This window comes from Numida meleagris, chromosome 1 (assembly GCF_002078875.1).
Source record: "Numida meleagris isolate 19003 breed g44 Domestic line chromosome 1, NumMel1.0, whole genome shotgun sequence".
Classification (NCBI taxonomy): Eukaryota; Metazoa; Chordata; class Aves; order Galliformes; family Numididae; genus Numida; species Numida meleagris.
In genome coordinates this window covers 39,608,414-39,620,722 of record NC_034409.1, presented here as the reverse complement: position 1 = coordinate 39,620,722, position 12,309 = coordinate 39,608,414, and the positions used below count along the sequence as shown (strand labels likewise).

Here is a 12,309-nt window from a genome sequence, read left to right as displayed (position 1 = left end):
AGCCTACCTGCCCAAGGAGCCTGACAGCATCCACAGGGCAGAACTCTGAGCCGGATGACTTCAGTGCCTTGCTCCTCTCCAATTCCAGTTTTTGCTCCTCCTAAAGACTTGTGATCTTATCTCTTGCTCTGATGTAAACTATGGGTTCATCAACAAGGACTTCTGATCTCAATACAATCACTATTTTCTCCTTTGGCTCTGGCTCCCTGGCTTCCCTTCCCAGGCTGGGTAGTGCACATGGCAAGGGGATGCTGGCTCTCCTACCACCAGGCCTTCTGGCTTGTCCATCACACAGCTTCTTCTCTAAGCTCTCCTTTCTGTTTAAAGCTACATCTAATGCTTTTCTACATAGTCTTTTTTTTTTTTTCCTTCAAATGACCCACATTCTTTACTTTCCTCCTGTCCCATCAGCAGGCCTACAGAAGTCCTTGTGCTGCACACAACTGTAAGCACAAAGGAGCAACATAGGCCCCACACTGAGGAGGCAGCTATTTGTTTTGCTATTGAATTCTCTCACATGCTTTTAGGATAGGCATTTTTTCATTCAAAGGCTCCAAATTCAAACAAAACCAGAGTTCCACAGATTTTTTTGTATTAAAATATGACTTCAGGATGCAGGAGGCTGACACCACTACTGCTGCAGCCAGTGACAACATAGAGCAAGGTGAGAGGGTCGGAAGACAGAGAACATGATATCACTATGACCTTTTCACCATTAACACACAAATCTTCAGCTTTTCACTTGCTGAGGCACAATAACCATTTAAATAATGCTCAAGAAAGATTTCTTTTTTTAAAAAAAAGTAAATCACACTATTTAGCTGCTTGCAGCGACCTGATACAGAAAGTGATGCCAGTCACTGCAGCAACGGAGAGCAGAAGGTACCTTTAAATCACTCACAGAAGTTATGCATCATTAAAAGTTTTACTAACAAAATTTCTAGACAATGTTTTAGAAGCTACCAAACCTGGAAAAATTCACTACTGGGAAATGGGGATATTTAACTATACAAATCATTGTTAGTAAATTTCTGTAAATTGTAAAATCCAGTAACAGATATTACTTACTTTTGCATCCCACAAACAGTTTAAATTGATCACTGTTCACTACCTGCATTCATAATGTTAAAAAATAAAAAGGATAAATATTTTCAGTACAGCTGATAGAGTAAGACACTTGCAAATAATATTTAAATAAACGTGTGTGCTTTAAAACAAAGGAGTGAGATGCAACAAAGATGCTTTTGATAATAGATACTATAAACAGTTATAAAGCAATTTGATTCTTCCTGGACAGATTTTGTTTGAATTTAAAGAGAAAATATTCCATAGCTCAATGTAAACCAAGTTTGTTTCTTAAAAGGAAGGGTACAGTATGCTAGACGGTGACTATTTTCAAGCTTTATATACTAACTATCCCTAAAGCTCTGGTTAGTGTGATCGTTATCACAGAGAATTACTTGATGCTTCCACTGATGACTAATTTTGCCATCCTGCTGGTAGCTGATCAATTTATCTTGCTGCGCATATGCTGAGCACATAGCTTCCAAAATGTCTGGCAAAATACTCAGTATTTTTTCCTTCATAAAGTATGTTTTGTCACCGGCTTGCTTGGTTTTCTTCCACCTTTGAATTTTTCCACAGTGTAAAGACGTCTGTGTAAGGTAACTGCAAAAGAGTTTATAGCCTTATGTGTTTTGCAGGATGTACAGAACTGCAATCACAGAGGCCCCCCAGTGAAGTACCCTGGGGCACACACGGCATCTCCCATAACCCCACCTGCCACTGCAGCAGAGTAAGGACATCTGATAGGTCTTGTGTAGTACCTGTCAGCCTTACAGAGAAACCTCGCACTAAGAGATCTCAGAAGGAAGCAAGTGCCCTTCTGTAGGCAAATAATTCAAGTCCAAAATCTCTTTAGCAAAATAAAGAAAGTGTCAGAAAGTGATAGAAAAGCATTACAACAATTCAAGCTAACAAAGAAAAGTGTTACATCCAACAGGACAAGAGAGAGAGCACAAACCAAGTTTGAGCTCTCTTACTATATTACAGTCTGATCACAAAAAATCTGATTTCTTCCTTGCTTAAGCTATAGCTCACACCAAAGAGGGAAAAAAATCACAGAATATATTTCTGTAACACAAAAGTAGCCATTAACAACTTCAGTTGCCACCTAGCAAACAAAGCGGAAGAGGGAGGTTATAACAGCTCTTGAATTTCCAGGGCTAGCTACGACAATATTTCCCCTTGTGGCCTTGGGCAAGTTACTTAACCTCTCTAGATGAGAGTCCCTGTCTGTAAAAACGAGGATAATGATATTTACTTACCTCTCTCAGAGGAGATGTGAAAACTAATTAAAATAATTTGTGTAAAGGGCTTTGAACCTGAAAAGCACTTCACAAACTGCTAAGGAAATAATGTTTATATAAAGACTGAGGGGAAAAGATTTAAGTTACACTGTAATGTATCAGTTTAAGAAACATAGCGTGGTTTTCTTTTCTTCCATTCCTGTGCCAAGTCAAAACTGAGTGTCTGAGATTGTTTTCCTATTATAGAATTGGTGTAGTCACAAAAGATAAGGATATTGATGCATTTTCATATTACTGACCAGTCTGTACATTCCTCTTGATTAAACTTACCCAAATGGATGACTGGAGAAATTAATCTTGCCCTTCGTATTCCAAAACACATATATGGACAGACTGCTAACAAAAACATTTGGTCATCAGAATTGGTTAGGTATATTGATGTTTTCTTACTCATAAGTGCTTAGACATTTATTTTGGTCAATACTTGGATACTGGATCTTCTTGAACTGAAATCAGTGAAAGACACTGTATTCGGAGTGATCAGGTGAAGCCTTCATTATGTTATTCTACAACTGTGCTAAACACTGCATAACTGAACATCAGATAATTGCTAGAAGGAGAGATGCACTTGTTTTTATGCACACAGTTGTGCATCCAGATCTCCAGAGTGGCTGAGCATTTCATTTAGACTGCTTGCAAAGACAGCATGGTTGTCTGGGAGCAGCAGTTTATGTACCAGAAGTGATATGAAAGTAGGTTAAACCATACCATCCCTATAGCATAGCAGCAGAAAACTCTGGGGCATCAGAAACTCAAACACAACAATGCTTGGTTTTTAGGAGAGAAAGACGACCTCTTTCTAAAGTCAACCAAACACCAAGTCAAATGCACTGGTGATAAGGAACTTTGAAAATGTAAGCCAAAGAATGACATTTCAAAGGTAGTAAGGACTCAAGACTGGGCAAAAAACTTCATAATTAATGTCTTGACTAGATCTTGTGATCTTAACATCACTTAAGTTCTAGAATGGTACTTAGTTATAGCTAAATAAAGACATTTACTGTCAGTTCAGAAAAAGGACAAAATTCAAAAAAGTTTACAGCATCACATAAATAAAACAAATATCTTCATTAGATATGTGATGTCTAATGATTGTTTGTGTTCACTGCCTATTAGTGTGATGGCATTACCGAGTCATCCTCTGATAGAAAAAATTAGAATGGATTAGGCTAAGTTCTGTTTTCAGAGCACTCATAAGAAAACGCATAAACGGAGTATGAAGTATTTACTACAATCAGAACAAAGTATTAAAATCAGTGGCCAGTGTACCATATTTTACTTATATTTCTGTCTCAGAGATAATGACTAAGGGAACATCAGAAAATCAGAAAATAAATAATAACAATTTCCTTTAAAAAAAATCTAAATAAAATGATTCATACTTAATGGCCAAGTCAGCCTCCTATATCAAAATACTGAAAAACACTTGTTTCCTGCCCCCAAGAAGGCTAGCTAGAAAGCATACTTTCACTAGCAAGCTGAATAGTAAAGACAGACATATCACAGAAGGAGAGAAACCAGTTGTAGAAGAGGGCCAAGGTGACTCAAATTGTATGCTTAAACTAGCAAATACAAGTTTTGTTTTTTTTTTTAGGAGGTTTCATCCTCCATTACCAATAAATAAATAAACACAATAAATCCACCAAAACAGAAAACTTGCTCATTCACATTGAGGTACCATTTTAGAAGGTCATTTTAGTACTGACAGTACAATGTGAACAGCGAAGCAGCCCAGAGGGATGGCTGACAGAGCCATCTTTACATGAATTGTTCACTTAAAACCTGTGCAAATCGCTGTGCTCTTGTTTCTTTCCATACACCTGAACACAACCCAAAACCTGGAGTTCAATTTTTATTTTCAATATGTCTGCATTTTCTTCCATTTTGCTCATGATTAAAAATTACTAATCAGATCAGAACAGTTGATTAATGCACTTCATAATTACACACAATTCTGGAGATGGCATAATTGTTTTAAAAAGCGCTTCTTGATTAGTGTAAGAGCATGAATAAAAGTTTTTTGTCAAACAAGGAAAAAACATGACTGCACACGTAAACAGCTTAGCAACCCACTCATCATCACTATACTACTCTGGTATTCTACCACCAACTCAAGCATTAGCATGCTGAACCATAGTGAAAAATAGCAACCAGAATTATCTCTAGTTTAATGTTTTCCTATGTGGATAATTCTGTTATGATTTTCAGAGAGTATACTTCATCACTGGAACTGTTAGGTACTATTTCAGGTTATTGATGTTGAAATTGGACCAACTGGAACTAATCTAGAATCCTGTGTTGCTTAATATTTTGTGCTGTAAGTTTTAATTATTCTGCTACTTTATTACACTTTCAAAAAGAAAATCAGGCTTGGGCAGAAAGATTAGAAGAGATGTTTATATCTCATAACACATTTTGGGTAACATTGTGGGGTGTGCATATCAAGTGTTTTGTTGTAGCTTCCTACCCCTCCTCCCCCCTTTGAATAAGCTTTGTGATGTACTTGGTTCTTCTCCAAGCTGATTGCTAATCATCCACAGGCATTAATATCCTGCTGCTGTCTTTGCTTTTGAAGGGTTTTCTTCATATTTTTCTTTAAACAAGTTGATTGCCATTTTCAAAAACCTACACAGGAGTGAAACCAAAAAGAATCAGTATTGTCAAAAAGTTACTCTGATCGGTAACTTTCTAAAAAATACAATTTCAAATAATAAATTAAAACTAAGGTAGAGAAGATAAATTCTAAAGCATGTCAGATATTCTGTTAAAGGGAAAACAGCCTGTCAAGACAAATAAAGCAATTCTCCATGAGTTACCTTTTCTAAAGAAATAAGCATATATTTTTGATCACCTTATACAACGCCTAAATTATCTCCTATTCTGATCACGTGTTACTTCAGTAAAAACTAATAGTAGCAGCATATAATTTTTGTATTAAATCTAAGATTTTTTTTTTCCTAAATATTGATATAATGCTTAACCATTAAGCTTCACTACTAAAACAATAGTCTGGAAATAATATTGAAGAATTATAATTTCAGTAAGAAAAGCTAATTTAAATTGCAAAACAACAACAACAACAACAACACCACTTCTCTTCTTCCCCTTCCCCAAATAAGTCAGTCTTTTGTGAAAATATAATTACGATGTATTTTTATTTGGAATCAAGTCTTTGTTAAATCAAAGCCTAAGTGATCGCCATCAGGACCTTCCTGATAAACAATTCTGAGAAAAAGTGTAAGTTTATGAAGATTCACAGTTCTACCTTCTTACCACTCATACTACAATCTCAAAAATTATCAGGTTATAATGACTGTGTCATTATGACAACCTATTTCTCCTTCCTTTCATGGAAAGGATAAGCAATATGCTTCACAGATCTGAAGTGTTGTGCCTCATATGACTTCAGGATGGAGTTGAAATATCTCAAGTGTTACAAGAGAAAAACTTTCCTCTGTAGTGCAGTACAAAAAAACTCACAGTAACGGTCTCAACTGAGGACTTAACTAATAAACTATAACCACACTTTTTTTCTTCTGGGCTGAAATGTAAACTTGAGATAGAAGACTGTAGTTTCTGTAAGTGGAAACAGCACTGATACAGTCTTTTCAAGCTGTCTTATATTTCAAAAATAGCCAGCCTATTTCAGTAGTGTTCATGTTAAAGGAGGTATCAGCGCAAAAGAGAATACCAGCATACTGAAATTGCTCACTGCTGTCTGAAGAGTATGGTCTTTATACCATTTCACTCTTCTCATCGCTTCGACGTAACAGTTTCTGGCACCTATGTCAGGGCTAAGCCATCCGCTATTTTTATGGCAATGGGAATAGGAAATTAGCAAAATTTTCTTCATTCAAAAGAGGCTGGCTTGTTTGTCTTTAACAATAAAGGCCTCTTGTCTCTTTGATGCACAGGTGAGTGATTTCCTCTGCTTATAAAAAGGCCTTAAAGTTTGCAGTCCAGTTACACACCTCAGCAGCTACAGTGCTGATTTTTTTTGTAATTTAAGTCATAAATACACACAAGCTTGGACAATACTTAGCATAAGATGTTATAGTTGCCATGAGCAAAAGACACTATCAGGTCAGCTCATTAAAAAAAGCTGACCTATTAAGATTTTAATCATTGTTCATTGAGCTAAAAATCTACCGTCTGAAACCACACAGTACCTATAAATGAGCTCTCAGGCAAGTTTTACATGTTATGATAACTAAAAATTGATACCAGGTATAACTACATTTGTGTCTTCAACTAAACCTTGTAACTAGACCTCCCAGGACTTCACAGAAACAGAAGACGTTATTACATTTTGGCTTGGTCTCTGTCTTCCTTGTGACAGAAAACAGAAGCATCAATGGTAATGAGATGTTTTTAGTTACCATCTCCTCCTACAACCCATTTCAGCTCAGTTTAAGTGGAACAAAATGTTTTAACGAGCAGCATTAACATCATTATTAACAATGCTTTAGAAACCCCATTTTACTGATGAAAAGATATAAATGACATAATGAAATAAAGAAAAGAAGAAGAAGATACAAAAGAACTATGCTGTTTTCAGATCCCCCTCATATTTTTAAGTGTGATTTCTGAGCCTGGTACTGCTGACACAGTGAATAAAAGGAGTAACAGACTACAGCTTAGAAGGGAGGTTTTAGTTGTAATTATTTCTGCATACAAACCTATTCTTAAAAGTCTATCAATTTCAAAACATTGCTGAAAAATAGATACATCGCTAAGCTCAAGGCATAAATTCTTGGGACAGAATTTATGCAGCGCTTGGATGACAGCTCTTCTACTGCTCTGCACAGAAATAACTTCACCCTCAAGGCGAAGACAAACTACCACAAAATGGGGCATTCACCAGTAGCTCAGTGTGCCTGATGAGAAGGGCTCTATCCTGAACCATTCCTTGTAGTCCTTCCACCACTGCCTGAAAAACTCATTCTTTGGTAAGCACAACCCAAGCTCCAGTTTGGATTTACAAAGCCTGTTTCCTCCCATGTCTAAGGTGGAGGGGAGGTGGAGGGGGGGAAAGAAGAAAAGAGAACAATCTTCAATAACATTTTTCTTTAAAACCATAGATAATAACAAAAAAGAATCTTAAGTCTTAAATCAATCACTGCCACCAGTGTACTGTTCTCATCCGCTTTCTGAGATATGCTGTACAAACAGAGCAAGATAAACACTAACCATCTTCCATTAAAGAACCACTCTCCATGCAAGCACTCAGTCAAATGGTCCAAAAGATAAAAGGCACTGTAATAACAGCAAAGCACTGAAAGCTACACAGACAAAGCAAAACCACAAGCAGTTTTCAATCGCCTCTTATGCCCTAGGCCACGTTACATCACACATTTCCTTTTTCAGTTTTACAAAGCCTGAAGATTTTTTTCCGAAGTTTCTACATTTCCTCCACAGATGGAAGAGAAAAATTCAGCATCAAAATACTTGAGGAGGAGAGAGGGAATCCTAAAAAACAAAACAAAAAAAACAAGACCTGAAAACAAATAAAAATCCAACCACCGCCCTACTCACTCAAAGCACATTCATGCTTTCCCCTCTTTCAGACTCTTGAAGTCTAAATTAGTACCTACAGTTTTAGTCAAGCAATAACACAAACACAATAACAATGAAATAAGCAAGAATATGGAAGACTTCAAATGGCTCTTCCTAGAAGCAGCACTTTGGTTATTTTCCTGTTAGTTTTATTAGAAACATGTTATTAGACTCAGCACTATCACTGCCATGCAACCAATAACTCTGCCAGGACCTCTGATAGGCAACATTATCAGAGTTTATTTTAGGAAGGACAAACTGCTAGAGGAAATAGGCTACAGCTTAGCTTAATGAATTACTGGGTAGCAATGTCTTAAGCCACAAATACCTGCATTGGATCTGTCAGACTTGAAAATTTTCAGGATGATCTACAAGAAATAACTGCAGAAAAACTCTGATAGCGTTTGTTCAGTAATTTGCAGAAACTTTTAAAACATTTTGAATAGTTGAATAGTTAAACATCTCACTTTAATTTCAGAATGGATGTTAGACAGCTGAACAGCAGGGAAAACTTCTTCCAGAATTAGCAAACTTTTGGCTTCAGGGGAATAATAGCAGCTGAAAACATCTCCATCCCCAGTTTCACGAGACAAGACTTGCTCAACATTGGCGAAGCTATCTGTTTTACTAGCAAAGAGGAAACAAATACATATTCTAAGAATAGCCATCTTTTATAATAGGGATCACATGCTCCGATAGGTGTTTGCAAAGTTTATGTCTCTCTATTTTTTAAATGCTTTAACACTGAGATAAAACTACATGGAACAGTCCTTGAATTGGGACTCTAGATTTGAGTCTGTTCCCAATGCTGGTCTTCAGCAGATGGTCTTCAAAAGGCCACTTAATGTAGGAATAAATACAGATCAATAGAGTTGCTGTGCCTCATTTGAAAGCAAAACTAGATACCTAAAGCTGGATGTGAGCCAGCAGTGTGCTTTTGCAGCCCAGAAGGCCAACATCATCCCGGGCTGCATCAGAAGAGAGGTGGCCAGCAGGGAGAGGGAGGGGGATTGTCCCCCACTGCTCTGTCCTTGTAAGACCCCCAGTTGGAGTACTGTGCCCAGGCCTGGGGCCCCCTAGTACATGAAGAATGAGGAGCTGTTGGAGCAGGTCCAGAGGAAGGCCATGAAGGTGATCAGAGGGCTGGAGCACCTCTCCTATGATGAAAGGTTGAGGTAGCTGGGATAGTTTAGCCTGGAGAAGAGAAGGATCCAGGGAGACCTCATTGTGGCCTTTCAATACTTGAAAGGAGCTTACAGAACCAATGTGGAAATCACCACAGCAAATATTCCGTTCGTAACTTGTCGCCTTGCCCGCAAGGATTACTTTCTGTCCCCAGCCACCTTGTCGCATTTACACATCAATATGATGAGCAGCAAAATGGCGTTTATTGTTAAAAGCTACAGAACTATATAGTATATCTTATCTTTTGCTAGACTGTTCCAGAAGCTCACACAGGCCCCTGGCCAATCATATTGAATATCCCGCTCTGGCCACTCACTTCCAAAAAGCCATACACGGAGTTGTTGTGCCCTTTGTTATGAAAACAAAGAAGGACAGCCTCTCCTTCTTACGTCACGGGTTCAAGTAAAGTAGGTGAACCAATAGCAAGCATACGAGGAAGGGCCTTCCCCGTCACATACCCGAGTGCCCCGTAACACACCTGATACAACAAACCAACTTTTTATGCAGGTAGATAATGACAGGACAAGGGGGAATGGATTTAAACTGAAAGAGGAGAGGTTTAAGTTTTATGCTAGGAAGAAATTCTTCACTCAGAGGGTGGTAAGGCACTGGAACAGGCTGCCCAGAGAAACTGTGGATACTCCATCCCTGGAGATGCTCAAGGCCAGGCCTGATGGATTCCTGGGCAGCCCGATCTAGTAGCTGGAAACCCTGCCCATGGCAGGAGGGTTAGAACTAGATGATCACTGAGCTTCCTTCCAACCCAAGCCATTCTATGATTCTACGATACACCAATGAATCTGACTTGCAAAGGAGTTATGAACATATCACATGGATGGAGAGAAAAGATCACACCCTCGACTTGCCACATAATACATATATTTGTCAGACACTCAGATGTCATACAAAACTTATAAGTTTCTCAGTAAAGAGCATTATTTCCTTATAATAAAGGATGCCCAGCTATTTTGAAGACAGCTGTGACAAGAGATCTCAAAATTACAGGTTCTCCCAGGTGAAACAACAGTAGTATGACAATCCAGTTCAGTAGACTCAAATGATTTTTTGATTTTTTTTTTTAAGTCATCAAAGAAAATTAATTTCTAGATTTCTCTATCCAAGGGGAAAAAAAAGTCTTACAGTATAATATAGAATTACTCACTCCATATATTCCCACACAGGTGCAGCTTTTGTCCTCTCTGCTCCTTCATAACATTGTACCTTGTCTAAAATATCTAGTCCAAGACATCTGTGCAAGTTTCAGAAGTTCAACTGGAAACAAAGTCCTGATCATACAGGCAATGGTCACATGCAACACATCTGCAATGTTAAGAACATGTTGACTACTAAACTGTAAGGCTCTGATGCAGAAGAATATTTTAGAAAAACAACTCACATTGATTTTAAGCCTGTCCACTAACAATTATTCATGAGAAACTTCAAGTCCAACTAAAACATGGACACAAGAGAGTTTCTGACAAGGTCACTAAAATTCGTTGACATTCTTAGCAGCACAACAAACATTTGACATTTGCAAAACAATGTTGCATCCAGAGGAGGACCACAAAAATGATCCAAGGGATGGAATAACTCCCCAACAAGGACAGGCTGAAAGAGCTGGTGCTTTTCAGCCTGGAGAAGAGAACGCTCCAGAGAGACCTGATAGCAGCCTTTCAGTATCTAAAAGGGGGGCTGTAAGAAGATAGAACATAGAGTCTGTGGAGATAGGACAAGAGGAAATGGTCTCAAAATTAAAGAGGATAGATTTAGGTTGGATATAAGGAAGAAGATCTTTACAATAAGGTGATGAGACGCTGGAACAGATCACCCAGAGGTGGTGGATGCCTCACCCCTGAAGACAGTCAAGGTCAGCCTGGGCGGGGGCTCTGAGCAACCTGATCTAGCTGTAGGTGCCCCTGTTCACTGCAGGGGAGTTGGACTAGATGATCTTTAAGGGTCTCTTCCAAATAAAATGATTATATGATTCTATGTTAAAAAAAATGGATGATACAAGTTTTTTCAGACCGGAAACTGAAAAAAAAAAAAAGCTATTACTTATCCATCGTGTTTCTCCTCTTGTGCACTGATCCAAAGGCAAGAACTCCAGTTCTCAACTGCTATGTGCTGAAGTAAAAGACCAGCGAACAGAAGAGACTTCAGCCATTTCAAGAGTGTAAGTGTTGAAATCAGCAGTCTCATGAAGTGATATTTGACAGACTACAGACAAGAAGATCTTCATATTGCTCCACGTTTTTGAACAGGTACCTGGGTTTACAAGAAACTGCATCAAAGAACATTATCTGAAGCTCCCTTGAAACCAGTGTTTTGCACCAGGTAACGGTGAGTTGCCAAGTGAGCTACACAAATGCCTGGTTTGATTGTGTGGTCAGGATAAACTACGGCACGAAACAATAGACTTTTGTGCATAAGTATACTGATGTAATCACTAATAAATTATTAACCTTTCCAGGTTCTGCACTGAGAATGACTACCCAAAAGAAGAAAACTAGTCAAGATTCTTTACAGATGCAATAATATAGAGGAAGACTTCCAGGGATGTCAAGCTTGCAAACGGGGATATTCTCAATGCAATACTGAGACATCTTTCATTCTGTCAAGATAAGCATAAGTGCCAAACCAAATCTTTTACCAGACAAGTCTAACAACAAAAGAATAAGCATACTCTCTTAAAAAGGGTTACATGCAGATTTACAACAAGGGAAAAACAATTGCCTCTGTTAGAACACTTATTAATTCTGACTGCTTTTAGCTCAACTTGTGTAGAAAGTCACTACTTACTGCACATAGCAATACCAAAATGAAGGCTTGCAGCTTCCTGCCCTTGGCCTTGCCATCGTGTTTCTTCCTTAGCGCTGGCACTCACGCTCAGATGAGCAAGTTATGAGCAAGTCCAGTGACCTGAGCCATCCAAAATAATTACTCTGCTTTCCTCTCCTGGATTTGCTTTCTGTTGGCTCAGTTCCTTGAACTGACTTACCATCTGCTCATAAAAGAGAAAGGAATCACGTAACAGGGGTCCAGACCACAAAGTTAGGGGGAAAATGGAGAAGGGAGGTTGGAGGGCAGTAGTTTGCTACAGTTGGGCACTCTCCTACCCTGGCTGCAACACAGAGGATGACTCCTTCTGGGTACCATATACCAAGAAAACTACCTGTATTCAGGTATGTGGAAATTGATT

At 38.4% G+C, this 12,309-nt stretch overlaps 1 protein-coding gene across 1 annotated transcript in view; it reads right to left on the bottom strand.

Moving 5' to 3' along the window:
- SYT1 (synaptotagmin 1) overlaps positions 1-12,035 on the bottom strand; it is a 316,371-nt gene extending 304,336 nt beyond the window's left edge. Inside the window, exon 1 of the mRNA XM_021385239.1 lies at positions 11,910-12,035. The gene's annotated coding sequence lies outside the window, so the exon portion shown is untranslated. The remainder of the gene's footprint in view (positions 1-11,909) is intronic.